Genomic DNA, 16,179 nt, shown 5'->3' on the forward strand with positions numbered 1-16,179 from the left:
AGTTTAAAATATTTTATAATCATTTCATTATAAATGGTTGCCTCTATAATTCTATATATATGTTCTTTTGATGTCCAAAAAATACTATTCTAAGAACCCATAATTTTCACTTAAGTATCAAAAGGGTCCATAGCACATAAAAAAGCAGTGAACTCTTACAGTAGGTATTGTTTTTAATGTTAGATGAGGTCTGACTTCTAAAGGGCTTAATTTTTTTTAATGTCTGAGGAAGCAGAAGTTGTACTTGGATATATTCAATGTGATATGTGTTGCCACGTCAGCATCTACCGTGAATAAAAATTAATTTGGGGAGTAATGCCTTACCTTTGACTTATCAAACCTTGCAACCTGGATGCTAACCCAGGAGCTTGGCATGATTTTCAGACTAATCAATAGTAATCTACCTCCGTATTAGCCTTTACTTTCATTATGCAGGTACAGTTTGAATTGTGATTAATAGTCCTGGTTCTAGAAGTGGAACTCCTAGATGTCAATTTTAGCTACTACTTTATTAGATGTGTGGTGTTGGGTATATCTTATTTTACCTTTATAAGCCTCAGTTTTCTCATCTATAAAACTGGGAATAATAACATTACCTAAATTATAGGGTTGTGGTGAAGGATAAAAGAAACAATGTACTTAGAGCACTTAAAACAGTTATAAATACATAGTGCTTAATACAAAATCACCAGTATTGTTTTTAATACTATAATTATGTGTGTAATAAGAATTCCTGCCTACCACCATCTTCATCCTCCAAAAATTTAGTAGGTCCCTAAAAACCCATGCCCCCTCACCCCAGGATGCCACAAGAGTAGACTCGGTCATTTGGAGCATCCTGGTACCTACCTCATAGGATAGCTTATCATATAATCAACCTATATTCTACTTTTAAAATTAGCTTCAATAAATATTGGGTCATTATACAGGAATACTTATAAAGTATATGTAAGCTATAAAGAATAACAATGTAACGGATACTAATGACAGTTTAAGGAAAACATCATTACCATTATCTTTGAAATTCCCAGAATGCTTCTCTATGATCCCAGGTTCTTTCCTCCCCACAGTTGTAACCACTAGCCTGAATTATGTTTGATAGTCCATTGCTTGCTTTTACAGTTTTATCACGCATATCTACAAATAAATATAAACTTGATGTGAATGGAGTCATACCGAAATTTGTGATTTCCTTTTTTCACTCAGTTTAAGTTCCTAAGATTCATCCATACCGTTACAATTAGCTGTAATTCATTTTACTTTATTTTCTCTTTTCTATCATTTTTCTCTGAATGGATGTATCACAATTTATTATCCATTTACTACTGATAGCCTTTTTATTTGCTAGTAACAGTAAGTGCCACTATGAATCCTGCCATATATGTCCCCTGTTGTCCCTGACTCTAAGAAGAATTACTGCATCTAGAGTATCTTTACCTTCACAGTAAAGATAATTTAAAATTCAGATAATTCAAAATTGTTTTTCAAAGGATTCTTCTAATTTAATTTCTACCAGCAGTGTCTAATTGTATCAGTTCCTTCACATTCTTGCCAACACTTGATATTGTCAGACTTCTGCACATTTAACAGTCTGTTAAGTTTGAAATAGTATCACAGTATGATTTTAATTTGCAATTTTAATTTTTATTTCTTTATAGACCATTTATGGTTTTTCTGTGAATTGCCAATTCAAGTCATTAGATACTTTTCTTCAAGATTATTTGTATTCTTCATAATTTGAAGAAGTTCTGGACACTATTCTTTGCCAGATATATGTATATGTGTATATAAATAATATGTCTTCCAGTTTGTAGTTTGTTGCTGGCCTTTTCCTATTTATTTGGAGTCTTTTGAAGAGCAGAAGTACTTAATTTTACTATAGTTGAACCTGTTAAGCCTTTTCCGTATGATTGTGCCTCCTGCCCTGTGTAAAAAATTCCACAATCTACTTTTCCTAATGGTAAAATGGATCAAATAAAAATTCCACAGTCTACTTTTCCTAATAGTGAAATGCATCAAATAAAGCTCTTTGTATCATTAAAAGAGGAATAATAACGCAAGGGAAGAGGAAAGAGTTGTCTTGTCTTGGAGTTGGTTCGTTTTACATTTTTTTCTGTAAATTTTTTTTTATTGAACTTGATTTACAGCTTTTTACAGTTTTCATCTGTGGCTGCACTGTGGGTAAAAGCCAGAAACTTGCTTGTGATTACCCAGATTATTTAAAGAGAATCTTTAGTTAATAAAACTGTAATGTTTCTGTGGTGTCCACCTCTCATTTAACTTACAGAGTTTAGGTTACCCTTTTTTACTCAAATACACTAGATGCTAGAGATATAAAGGCTGTCATAAGGAGGGGAGGCATGTGCCTGGGCTTCTACATCTGGATAGCACGTCTCACAGTTACCGTGTGACTGGGGCGTGATTCAAGGGTGATGCACAGAATTACATCTGCATTTCCTTTATAATCTCAGTATTTGCTGTGTCTATATCCAGTTTATACTTGGTCCTCAATCCCCACTCTGCTCATCTACTTAGTATAATTTGGTTTATGCCTCCTCTTCCTGCTGGTCTAAACATACTGTCAAGGCAGGTTCTAACCATCCTGCTTTGGCTGAGTTTGAGGAGTTTCCTGGGATGCAGAACTCTCATTACTAAACTCAAGCTCCAGGCAGCTGGGACAAGTTGGTCACCCTCCTCTGAGGACAAGAACTGTATATATTGCATCATGTTGTACAACTCTTTTCACAGTGTTTCCACATAGTCAGCCGTTTTTAAAAAAATGTGTTTTACTTTAAATTGGGAGATACTTAGTTCTGATTTGGATTCTACTAAGTCTTTTTACAAGTTATGTTTATTTCCTAGCATATAATTTCATTAAGGTGGCATTTTTCTTAAGTACGTTTAATCTTTTTAATCTGGTGACTTTAGGGTGACAGTGGACTTCCTTTACTAGCAGGGTCTACCTCCGTATGAGTGATGTATCCATTAGCCAGCATGTATTTTTTTTTTTTCATTTTCACAAATACATCACAGGTTACTAATTAAAATAAATTTACTATGAATTGCAATACTAATTAACAGTTTCATTAACATCTTGCAAACTTTAATTGAAGATACTGATTTAGTTTTTGTTCTATATCAAATGTCTCTCTTTAGAATCATAGAAGTTTTAGTTGTCAAGTTTTTGACACTGTTGAATTATCCTGGAGGTGACATTTTTGTGTACAGATTGATGAGGGATTTGCTTCATGGTGTAATTTTAGTGGTGACTGAAATGGCTTCTGTAGCTGGCAGTATGTCTAACACTGGCCTAGTGTGTGCCTTAAACTCACCAATTTTCACCCATACGTTGGTTAACCCTGGTTCCCTAAACACCAATGCCTTGAGGAAGCTCAGCATATTAATACAGTTGGATTAGTACCCCTTTTAGCAGAAATTAGTTTATCAGCTGCTTTCCAAAGTAACAGCGTAGAAGAGAGAAAATTTGGACAAGAAAGGAATTGTAAGGCAGCAGGTAGGAAGCAGTCATCGGGAACACAGAATAGCAGGCCCAGAAGGCTGTGGCTGCATGCTTGGGAGATAGAGTAGGGCACCTTAAGGGTATTAGCTCCAGAGACCAACTTTGCTATGCCACAATGCTCTGATCTTGGGACAAAAAGTAAAAACTTTAAAAGGTTTGATTCATGAGATTATTTTCCACTCCAGATAGAATGCAGTGGATATCTGATGTAGTTTTGTTCTAATCTAAGTGACTATTGAGAGAAGATTTCCAAATTTCTCTGATTGCCATCAGTAGGCAATGATGAAGTGGGATTTTTTTCCCTAGTTGCCTTTATCAGTGTCAGTGAAATGAGAGCAAGGCTCTCTATTCTTTCAAACTGGAAAGAAATCAGATCTGAATCTTTAAAAATCAGTTGAATGTCCTTCAACCTGTAGTTCCATGTCTGATTTGTACGAAGTGGTAACTGCCTTATTAAAAGCCACCTAATCATGTTCCCTGTGATAATTCAGAGCTGGACATATCAAAAAGTGCTATAAAAAACTCACAAAATAATTTTTCTTTATCATGCCCATTTAAAACTGGACAAAACCAAAAAGTTTTTAACTCACGGTATAATTTTTTTTCTGAGAAAATATTCCCCAATTATGTGGCAAATAGATTAGGGTAACTGTTAGAATAATAATCCAACTACTGCTACTATGGACCTTAGAATAATTTAATTTTGTCAGTTATCATTGGCTATAGTGAAATTATATCTTAAGGTAATATATCCAAATGGGCGTCTCATAGATTGAATTGTGTCCATAATGAAGCCCTAAACCCTAATGTAAGTATGTTTGGAGACAGGATCTTTCTAGAGGTGATTAAAGTTAAATGAGGTCATAAAGGTAGAGCCCTAATGCAATAGGACTGGTGTCCTCATAAGGAGAGGAAGAGGTGCCAGGGATGCATGCACAGAGAAATAGCCGTGAGTGGACACAGAGAGAAGATGGTCATCTACAAGCCTAGGAGAAAGTCCTCACCAGAAACCAACCCTGTCCACACCTTGATCTTGAACTTCCAGCCTCCTGAACTGCAAGAAAATAAATTTCTATTGTTTAAGCCATGCAGTCTGTGGCATTTTGTTATGGCAGCTGTAGCAAACTAATACAGCACCTAACTTTAAAATAAACATTTTGAAAACACCTCGTTTTCCCAGGGCAGATTATCACTGCTTGACTTATGAATTAGATTCTCTGTCTTCTATTAATGGCCTTTGACCTTAGTCCTCTCCATCCCAGGTTCATAGACTGACTTCTTGTCCTCCCTGTGGGTACTCCAGCCATTTGGTCTATTGACAAGACTTTGTAAGTTTAATACAAAGCAGAAGGCCCAGGTTATAACATTGCCCTCCTTGGTGATCTGACAGGTTGCATAGGCCCTCCTCTAGGCCTCTAAGATTCCTGACACATGCTTCCAGGTTTTTGTCATCCCTGAAATTGCTTGACTCTATAATAATTGAATTACTTCAATTCAAATGATACCTGATGCTGTGGTTTGTTTTTTGGTTTTCCTAAAGGGGGAACTTGTGGATTGTTACAGAGGCCATGATAGTCTGGGATTAAATTATGCTACAAACTCCTGTTTATCTGTGGTCATCCTCTACTCTCCCCAAAACTCAACTGGAAATTTTTTATATGTTTCTCTTTAAGATAACTTCTATCCTCTACTAAGTAATCTTTTTTCTTTATTGGGGGTGGGCAAACTAGAGCTTTGGGCCGAATCTGGCCCTACACCTGTTTTTTGTCAATGAAGTTTTATTGGAACAAATCCGCACTCATTGGCTTATATGTTATCTAGGGCTGCTATCATGCTACAATGGCACAATTGAGATGTTGCAAAAAGAGCAAAAGAGACCGTAGGAGCCTAAAATATTTGCTACCTCTGCATCCATATATTACTAACACATTCACTGTCTATATTAAAAAAAAATTAAGGAAAAAACTTCAAATCCCTGGCTGTATACTGACATCTTTGCTTGATAGCCCCAATATACTCCAATCCCTTATTAATATGTAAAGCATAAATAATGCTGAGAAACTATAACTTAGTATTGTTAAATCTTTTTTTTCAAATTATAGAAAAATTTGAGAGAAATTAATATGACATGTCTCTAGGAGCATGTCTTTATATGTAAATATTTATATATGCCATGTGTTTAATAAAATCTTAGGAACACCAGGATTTATTGAGTAACTTCCCTTTTTAAAACAAGTATAAAACTTAAAATCAAATAAATATTCTCAGTACAGGAGTCTTATTAGCACAAAGATGTACCTGGGTAAAGACACAGTTATTCTCTGCACTTGATCAAGCAAGTTCTCAACTTCATTAAGAGATGGTATATGTTACTTTCATCTTATCAGCCCTCTACTCATTTATTACCAGTTGACCAAGTTACAAAAGATTTTCTTTGTATTCGCATCAGATCTCATCCATATTGGCTGATGTGGGGGTAGTAGTATTATCAGGCAAAGTTTCTCATGCCTTCTCCAGAAGCTAATTAAGTCTTGAAGGTGTTTCCTAAGCGTGATGGCTCTCAGGCAGCGTTTTATGGTTTATTTCCACATTTGTCATTACTGACTGCTAGGAAGCCTAGGTTACTAGGTCAGGAATCTAGCTTAGGGGAATGAAAAAATGGCAAACAGTCACTCGAAGCTTAAAATCCATACAGTGTGACAGGTTATTGCAGTGAATACTTAGTTTTGAGAGACTTCATTTATTATGTAGTAGCAGAATGCAGTTAGCAGAATGCTTCTGTCAGTGAACGTTACAGAATGTTTTAGTAACCCCCAGAGATGAGCTGGATGTTCATATACACTGTACGAAGGAAACAAGTTTGACACTAAAAACTATACATAATTCAGTGAAAATAAAATACCCCTAAGAGTTACCACGTCCTATAGAAAACCCGTTGGTCGTCCAGAGCCTGATGTTGGTCACTCATCTCCACCATCTGGCTCTGTGCTGGTTCTTGTGTCTTAATCATAGTTTTGACAATGTACCAGGCCCTATACTAAGAGATTAACTTATAAATAATTGGATTTTTATATTTTTTTATCTGAGAATATTGAAATCAGGTTAACTAAGATGCCTTAGGTAAAATATGATTCAAACCCAATGTACAAGAATCTGAAATCTGTGCTGTTTTTAAAAATTATTTCTTTCTTGTTGAGCTGCATTGTGTTTACCTTCTCTCCTAATCTATAATCCCATGAAAGGCAGAGACTGTGTTTTATTAATTGTTTAATTCCCCTAGTGCTTGTCAGGTGCATTTCCCACACGGTACAATCATATCTTATTCAGAGCTTTATTTTTAAAAACAGTGCAGAGACAAAATTACTTTTCAGAACCTTTTGGGAAAGGGACTTGATGGAGATTGATATATTACTTCTCAGTAAATCCAACACTTCTGAATTTCCCCTTAACACTGGAACAAATTCCTGTTGAGCATTAGACAAAGTACTTTTCTTATCCTCAGTGGCCATGTTGTATGTAAAATATGCTCCTTCATACACCAGAATCACGCTCAACGTGGCCGTGAGAGGCATGTAGAGATCAAGGCTTACTCAAAGAGTTTCAGGTTTATGCCTCTCTTCGCATGCTCACTGTAGGGCACAGAGTCATGAAGAACGTTCTGAGCAGGATTCCCACGTGAGCTCCTTAGGTGTGATTTAATTCATGTAAAATAAATTCACCTGTGTTCCTAAACCATTGTACCAGGTGGTGCATCTCAAGTTTCTTTAGCACTCTTCTATGGACCATCCACATTGTATGCACTTTGCAGCAGTAGTTCTCATGACACTGAACAAGACCTATGTTACCATCTTTGTTTTAGGGGTGATGAAACTGAGGGGTAGAAAAGTTGAGTCAATTGCCAGAGTTCAGTCTGCCAATGAGTGCCAAAATCAGCATTGAAACACCACAAATGCTCTTAACCGACCAAGCTGCACTGCCTGAAGTTTCAATTAGTATATGTTGATGTTGATGGAAAAACTGCAAGTAATAAAAAGTATATTGAATTTAACACTGTACAGTAGCTACCTTTTGCTTCAGGTTCCTTTTTAAAATTATTCTTCTGTATATTTATTATTTCCATAGTCCAAAAAGTGATTTAAGGTAGTAAAATCCTCAGTCATCTGGACATAGGAATCTGGTCATGTAAACCTTAGCTGTACCCCACCTACCATATTGCGCATGGTGCTTCATGTGAACCTCACCCCCACTTCACTGCAAAGTTGTGCAGAGCAATCAGGGTCCAGGCCCGCTCATTAGTCATTGGATTCATCATCAAAAGGGTTTGCCTTTATCACACAAACAGTTGTGTCTTTCTCCCACTTCATGAGTCACATTCATTGCTGTGTCTCCAGTTCTGTTCCTGCACGTATTTAATACACAGAGATTTCAACAAATGTGATGACATATTTATTGTGCCTAACTTTAAGAGTGAAGGTTTCAGCCTAGTGGACTTGGTGCCATAAACACGTTGGTTTCTCGTGTTTGTGGAGAAATCCAAAATTGATTATAGGCTTCAATCCTTTGTGAAAATTCAGTCTTTTTTAATTAAGTGGGGATTTTTCTGAAGACATCTTTTATCTCTCTTTTTTTGGTGATGATAATGTAATCATAAAAACAGCTAAATAGGAGGTGTCTTGCAAGCAATCACAGTAGTCTGCAGCCTGTAAAAGTCTTTTCTAAAGCAGAAGAACTGTGTTTATAACCTTGCTGGCATGGGATTAATTCAGAAGGTTGCTCGGTCTTTAGCTCTTGACCTCAAAATCTGTGTCCCTATAAGGAAGGAAAGAAGGGGGATGAAAGTATCTGCTCTGTCACTTGTCAGGAAATGAAAAGAAGAAATGCGACACTCAGAGTCAAGTAATATAGTGGAAACACGAATTTTCTACCGTTAAGTGCCATTACCTTCAGACGTTGTTGATATGGTAGATAAAGAAATGCTTACCTACTCTCTACAAATCATACCTACCCCTTACAATCATTGCTTTTCTTGAGCAGGGGAACATAGTGGTTGAAAAATGATTTAAATTGTTTCTGAGTTCTTTGGAGGATCTCATGTAAATTCATTAGTAATTCTGGAACCAGCTACTATGCATTTAAGTAATGAAAAATGTATTAGTTTCACTACAAAAATGTATTCGCTTCCACTCTGTAGTCAAATGAAAAATGTATTAGCCTCTATGTATAAATACATTAACATTCACTCTGTGGCATTTTCTCTTAGACGTTACTCCACTTGAACTAGTCTGTAATGCAAACACTTCTTAAAGTCTCAATGCTGAAGAATTACACTTTAAAAAAAGATTCTCTTAAGTAGCAAGAAGTATGTGTGTGTCCAGTGGTGTTTGTTTATTATAGAAAATAAGCATTCCTTCCTAAGAAAATGTTGTTTCAGAAAATATTCGCTGCTGGGTTTTTGTAGAGAAGATAGTATGATTTTTAAAATTCTGTAAATAACTACATACATTAATCATTTGGAATTTCAAAAAAAATCTAGAATTGGGAGATAAAGATATTCTTTTAAGTGGAAAGACATGGCATAAGCCACTCCATTATTGAAAAGGTTCACTTTATGTAGTAACTAAATTTGTATGTATGTCAGTAAGACATACTCCTCTGCACCATCCAGGGGTATTTTTTAATTTTCATGGAACATTTTTTCTGTTGAACATTATTGTCGCACTAAGTTTAAACTGAAACCTATTCATTCCTTACTTCCCTATTTAACACCACCACTCTGGATAACTGTTAAAATCCCTTCCCCTCTGTATCTCCTTGAAAAAATAGCCTGTTATGTTTGATGGGTCAATCTGACAATCTCCAAAGAAAGATAAATCAAGTTAGAAAAAAGGAACGTGTGAGATATCAAAATGTAATTTGCAATCAAGGTATTTTCTCTTAATTTTTCTAGTTCCCATACACTTTTTTCTTTATTAACATTTTAGTCATGCCTCATCTTCCATTAAACTGTAGTTTGTAAACAATTTAAGAGTCAAAAAAAGGTGTTCTGTCTCTGTATATCTACAGGCACATTGATGTATCTGTATGTACATAACCTCTATCCCCCTGACTCCTTCGCCGTGGAATAACTGGATCTCAATTCTCTGCCCTTCTGTTCTCCAGTTGTTTTGGAAACTCCCACCAGGGGTCCCTTGAAAGTGCCCACAGAAGGACATGCAAGCTGGAGGCCACCCAGCACTGCCTTGTTCTTTTCCTACTCCAGCTTCCTCTGGCCATGTTCAGAGGTTGCAATAATCTGTAATCTTCATGGGAACTGCCTCCACCCCTCACAGAAAGAGGAAAAGAGAGCTAATCCCAGATGCTCTCAGTACTTCCTGTCATCAGGACGTACTCCATCCCCTCTCCTCTCTGTCCCCTCTCTTCCTGCTGAACCACGTTAAATATGCCTATTTAACTTACAGAAGATAGAATGTTGATAGTCTTTAGGGATTGTGTAATCATTTTCCCAGAGTCTTACAGTTTACAACCTGATGGGGATCCATTCACCTCAAAGAGAAGAAAAACCAGGAATTGATTATCTCTGCTCCTTAAATTCTCTGAGTTAACCTGGAAATGAAGTGGTTTATAACATAAGTTTTTCTTAATGTATTTTGTTGTTGGGCAGTTTCCAAAATCCCCAGCCTAAACTCATACCTGTTCATTATTTTACAGCTGCCCCCATACTCCTCATATCAACAGTGAAATCCAAACAAGTTGATAAAATCCTAACAGAATCACAAGCATGAGGTTTTTACAAGCATCAGATGTTTTGAAGACTATTTTCTACTTCATTCAAATGCATTTTCTGCTGAAGGACAATACAATATTAACTGTCTCAAGGGCAGTTGCTTTAGAATTAACAATACTCCCACATATACATCTCTCTGTCCATTTTTAATTATTTGTAAATGCAGTGCGTAATTTCCATTTTTTAACATACACAGGGTTTTTAAAAAGTTAAGCTAGTGTCTTCCTTTGCCCTACTTCTAAGACAGGCAGAATACACACATTTTGGTTACTATTGAATTTGAAAGTCATACCTGGAACCAAAAGTCTTTGCACTTTTCAACTGTATGACCTTGAACAAAATTGTTAATCTATAAATTCTAGCTCTACAGTCGAGGTAGATAAATGATAGTCTATAATGAGTTATATGTATAAACTGTCAAGCAGAGTGCAACACATATTGTGGGAACTAAGCAAATGGTAGCTCTTGTTTTCCTCAAGCTCGACTTTAACTTCTAGCTCTTTAGGTAAATTCCTCCATTGGCCTCTGCCTTACTGCTCACTCTCATTTGGCTTCAGATTCATCATGACTCCATGTATGCTGCCAACTGAAATAAAAACACAGTAAAAAAAACAAAAAACAAACAAACAAACAAAAACACACAAAGGGAGAGTTGTGAGTTTCAGTTTCATATGGGGACTTACTGAGGACTATAGCCCATGAGACAGCCTCTCAGATAGCTCTAAGGAACTTCTCCAAAGGGGTAGGTCGGGAGGTCAGTATAAACTTCATTTTGTCAAAGGGAGTCCATGCAACCAAGCACGCATCTCAGTAGAAGGTTGCTGCTAGTCACGGGGAACAGGTATCTTAGTTAATGGTTTTAGTGTTTTCTAAGTATGGGAAGATGCAAGAATCCAGGTTCATAAAAAATTTCTGCTGGAAATATCCAACTATTTGAAGGCCTATTCTGCCAGTTTTCCCAGAGTACAGGGTGCCTCATTCCTGATCTCCACCCTGAACTCCTTTCAGAGTGTGTTAAAGGTGAGCAGTAGCTAGTGACTCAATCCTTTTAGAGCCTGATGGCTAGTGACATGCTTCAGCTGGCATGCTTAAAATCTCTCAGTGTAATATTGTGACTTATAATAAGAAATCTATGTATATGGCTTTCATCCTCATTTCTGGCACAAGAACCCTAAGTGGTGAGAGTGATAAAGTTGTCTTAACATTTATAACATACCCCTTTGAACCACACCTGTGGTCCTATCTACCTCCCTCCACAATCATGGGTCTGTTTATCCTCTTCCATGTTTTCTTTTTTCTATAACATTTATAAGACTTTTCACCTACCATATATTTTATGTATTATATTTGCTTATTGTATTTCCCTCCTGCTAGAATATAAGCTCTTCAAAGGCGGACATCTTTGTTTTATCCACTCATGTATCCCAAGTACCAAGAACAGTGCCTAGCACAAAGCAGGCACTCAGTAAATTCTTCTTGAATGAATACATGAATAAATGGGTGAGACTATCTGAAGTAAATGCCTCTGGAAAATTTAACACATGAGTGTTTTGTTGGGGGAGGAGGGAGGTTTGTTACTACTGCTGTTTCGATGCAAGGTTGGAATACAGAAGGGAAAAGAGAATCTTACCAGTTATCTCCCTTTGTGCAGATAAAGCCAAATGACTGAATGGTAGACCAAATGGACTGCTTGTTTGGACATTTTTTAAAATAATAGCTTAAGGAAAAACTAAGCTATTTGACTTCCACCTCCTCTCCCCTTGCTAGAGCTGAAATTGTCAAAAAGGCACATAATACACACTTGTTTTTTTAAAAGAACTTAGTTAATTGAATTCAATGAACCAAAAATACAATGAAAATCATCAACATTTACATGTAAAACAAAATCTGTTTTTTGTCTGACTTAAAGGGGGTGTAGCTGGGGACTAAAGGATTACAAGCAAGTAAGAGAATGATCTGACATTGCTTTTCTTTCCACGCAAGCTTTCTGAACTCTGAAATGACAGTGTTTGGAAAATTCATTACATGATGGTAAAGTGTGACAAGATGAAGAGTTTAAATTGAGTAACAGAAGCAAACCTTAACATATCTATCGTGCGTGAGAACTACTGTGGAGACAGCAGAGCAAAAGCTGAATTCTATAACAATGCTCTACTCCTTAGGAAACAACATTCTCTGTCTTCAGAGATTTGGAAGGCCGTTTATAGATTGATTAGCATGGAAAGAATAGGTTTTTCACCAAAAGGTGATATGCAGTTTTTGGACAGAAATATGTCTGGCCGGGATTATGTAATCAGGAAACGGTGGGTTTGTGGAAAGACTAGGATGTGAAAGAAGAAAAAAAATGTAGTTAAGAACCGGTGGTTACCTGGTAAAGTGCTTAGGGAAGATTGGGTGATGGTAAATATTACTTGGGAACAAATATAAAGCTGAACAATGACTGACGTATAAATAGAATCAAGAGCAGCTCTTTGATATCCAGGGGCAGCTAATATCTGAGTGCGTGTGCATGTGTATATATAAAACACATATACACACATATACTTATAACAAGCACACACAGTGTATTTGTATATGACCAACACTAGGAAGATTCTTGGTCAAAAATACGAACATCACTATTCAGCTCTCGGCATCAAATTTTCCATTACTGATGGCTAATTCTTTTATTGTTGAATGACTTTGGAAGCAGAGGGTCCTTTGTAATAATTCTAATTATATGAATTATTAATAATTCTAATAACAAGTCCTAGGATTGTATGTCCTCGTAAGGATTGTAAGACCTCTTTTTAAATGTGCCATATTTGTCAGGCCACTTTCCTCTCTGACCGCAGGCAGCGTTAGAGTGCTGGGCAGGGGCTAAGAGGGAAGAGGATAGGGTGATTAAAGGGAAATAAGAAAAATTGGAGGTGGTCATGCAGACTTTTCTTGATTTTTCAATTCTGTACTGTCGCAGACCTAAGAAGAATTCTGCCAGATTGTTCATTACAATTTAGCGTATTCATTAAATAAATCTGATACACAACTCCAAGTACATGTTTCAAAACAAATGCAACAACTGCATCGCTTTTTTTTTAGTTTTACAAATTGGGTATTACTGTTTGTTTTTTTTTTTAACGTCTTTATTGGAGTATAATTGCTTTACAATGGTGTGATAGTTTCTGCTGTATCACAAAGTGAATCAGCTATACATATGCATATATCCCCATATCCCCTCCCTCTTCCATCTCCCTCCCACCCACCCTCCCTATCCCGCCCCTCTAGGTGTTCACAAAGCACTGAGTTGATCTCCCTGTGCTATGCCCTGCTCCCCACTAGCTATCTGTTTTACATTTGGTAGTGTATATATGTCCATGCCACTCTCTCACTTTGTCCCAGCTTACCCTTCCCCCCACCGTGTCCTCAAGTCCATTCTCTACGTCTGCATCTTTACTCCTGTCCTGCCCCTAGGTTCTTCAGAACCTTTTTTTTTTTTTAGATTCCATATATATGTGTTAGCCTACAGTATTTGTCTTTTTGTATGACAGACTCTAGGTCCATCCACCTCACTACAAATAACTCAATCTCGTTTCTTTTTATGGCTGAGTAATATTCCATTGCATATATGTGCCACATCTTCTTTTTGTTTTTTTTAAGATAAAACATAGTTTTATTCCTTTACCTATTGGGGAAGAACATGATCTCTGAGCCTTGTTTTCAAATTATGATACTATTGTTTTACACCCAAATATATTGAAAAAGTATTAAAAAAACAAAAATTAAGTAAATATAGCCTTTTAAAAAACAAAATATAGCTTTAAGTAACAAGGCCTGCAAGGGGCAGGGCATATTTCAATTGACATTCCTAGTTAACAGAATGAGATAAAGAACAAATACTAAAAAAATTTTTTACTGTGTATTAGTACACTGTCTCCCCAAATTTTAAGTGTATAGTACTGAACATACCTAAATCTTTCTCAGAATTAAGGATACTGAAGCTTCGGAGGTAATCATTGGAACATCATTTTCACCAAATAGAGTAATGTAGATTTAGACGTAGTAAGAGGTGTATGTATCCATTCATCTTTCGATGGACTATTAGATTGCTTCCATGTCCTGGCTATTGTAAATAGTGCTGCAATGAAGATTGTGGTACATGACTCTTTTTGAATTATGGTTTTCTCAGGGTATATGCCCAGTAGTGGGATTGCTGGGTCATATGGTAGTTCTATTTTTTAGTTTTTTAAGGAACCTCCATACTGGTCTCCATAGTGGCTGTATCAATTTACATTCCCAACAACAGTGCAAGAGGGTTCCCTTTTCTACACACCCTCTCCAGTATTTATTGTTTGTAGATTTCTTGATGATGACCATTCTAACTGGTGTGAGGTGATACCTCATTGTAGTTTTGATTTGCATTTCTCTACTAATAAGTGATGTTGAGCAGCTTTTCATGTGCTTCTTGTCCATCTGTATGTCTTCTTTGGAGAAATGTCTATTTAGGTCTTCTGCCCATTTGTGGATTGGGTTGTTTGCTTTTTTGATATTAATCTGCATGAGTTGCTTGTATATTTTGGAGATTAATCCCCTGTCAGTTGCTTCACTTGCAAATATTTTCTCCCATTCTGAGGGTTGTCTTTTCGTCTTGTTTATGGTTTCCTTTGTTGTGCAAAAGGTTTTAAGTTTCATTAGGTCCCATTTGTTTATTTTTGTTTTTATGTCCCTTTCTCTAGGAGGTGGGTCAAAAAGGATCTTGCTGTGATTTATGTCATAGAGTGTTCTGCCTATGTTTTCCTGTAAGAGTTTTATAGTGTTTGGCCTTACATTTAGGTCTTTAATCCATTTTGAGTTTATTTTTGTGTATGGTGTTAGGAAATGTTCTAATTTCATTTTTACATGTAGCTGTCCAGTTTTCCCAGCACCATTTATTAAAGAGGCTGTCTTTTCTCCATTGTATACTCTTGCCTCCTTTATGAAAAATAAGGTGACCATATGTGTGTGGGTTTATCTCTGGGCTTTCTATCCTGTTCCATTGATCTATATTTCTGTTTTTGTGCCAGTACCATACTGTCTTGATTACTGTAGCTTTGTAGTATAGTCTGAAGTCAGGGAGCCTGATTCCTCCAGCTCCATTTTCCTTTCTCAAGATTGCTTTGGCTATTCGGGGTCTTTTGTGTTTCCATACAAATTGTGAAATTTTTTGCTCTAGTTCTGTGAAAAATGCCATTGGTAGTTTGATAGGGATTGCATTGAATCTGTAGACTGCTTTGGGTAGTATAGTCGTTTTCATAATGTTGATTCTTCCAATCCAAGAACATGGTATTTCTCTCCATCTGTTTGTATCACCTTTAATAACTTTCATCAGTGTCTTATAGTTTTCTGCATACAGGTCTTTTGTCTCCGTAGGAAGGTTTATTCCTAGGTATTTTTTTCTTTTTGTTGCAATGGTAAATGGGAGTGTTTCCTTAATTTCTCTTTCACATTTTTCATCATTAGTGTATAGGAATGCAAGAGATTTCTGTGCATTAATTTTGTATCCTGCTAGTTTACTAAATTCGTTGATTAGCTGTAGTACTTTTCTGGTAGCATCTTTAGGATTCTCTATGTATAGTATTATGCCATCTGCAAATAGTGACAGTTTTACTTCTTCTTTTCTGATTTGGATTCTTCTTATTTCTTTTTCTTCTCTGATTGCTGTGGCTAAAACTTCCCAAACTATGTTGAATAATAGTGGTGAGAGTAGGCAAGCTTGTCTTATTCCTGATCTTAGTGGAAATGGTTTCACTTTTTCACCATTGAGAATGATGTTGGCTGTGGGTTTGTCATATGTGGCCTTTATTATGTTGAGGTAAGTTCCCTCTATGCCTACTTTCTGGAGGGTTTTTATCATAAATGG

General features: G+C 36.4%; 1 protein-coding gene and 1 long non-coding RNA gene across 15 annotated transcripts in view; one reads left to right on the top strand and one right to left on the bottom strand.

Moving 5' to 3' along the window:
• The window catches only part of CNTN4 (contactin 4), a 950,914-nt gene that overhangs the window by 526,296 nt on the left and 408,439 nt on the right, over positions 1-16,179 (top strand). The gene's annotated exons all lie outside the window — the stretch shown is intronic.
• The window catches only part of LOC118904026, a 73,278-nt gene that overhangs the window by 33,909 nt on the left and 23,190 nt on the right, over positions 1-16,179 (bottom strand). For 2 of the 4 annotated variants that reach the window (XR_005021922.1, XR_005021921.1), the window contains exon 2: positions 7,729-7,919. This is a non-coding gene — a long non-coding RNA (uncharacterized LOC118904026). Of the gene's footprint in view, positions 1-6,842; positions 7,920-16,179 lie in introns of those variants that run through there. The other 2 variants (XR_005021919.1, XR_005021920.1) reach the window with 2 other exon arrangements.

This window comes from Balaenoptera musculus, chromosome 11, assembly GCF_009873245.2.
Source record: "Balaenoptera musculus isolate JJ_BM4_2016_0621 chromosome 11, mBalMus1.pri.v3, whole genome shotgun sequence".
Taxonomy (NCBI): domain Eukaryota; kingdom Metazoa; phylum Chordata; class Mammalia; order Artiodactyla; family Balaenopteridae; genus Balaenoptera; species Balaenoptera musculus.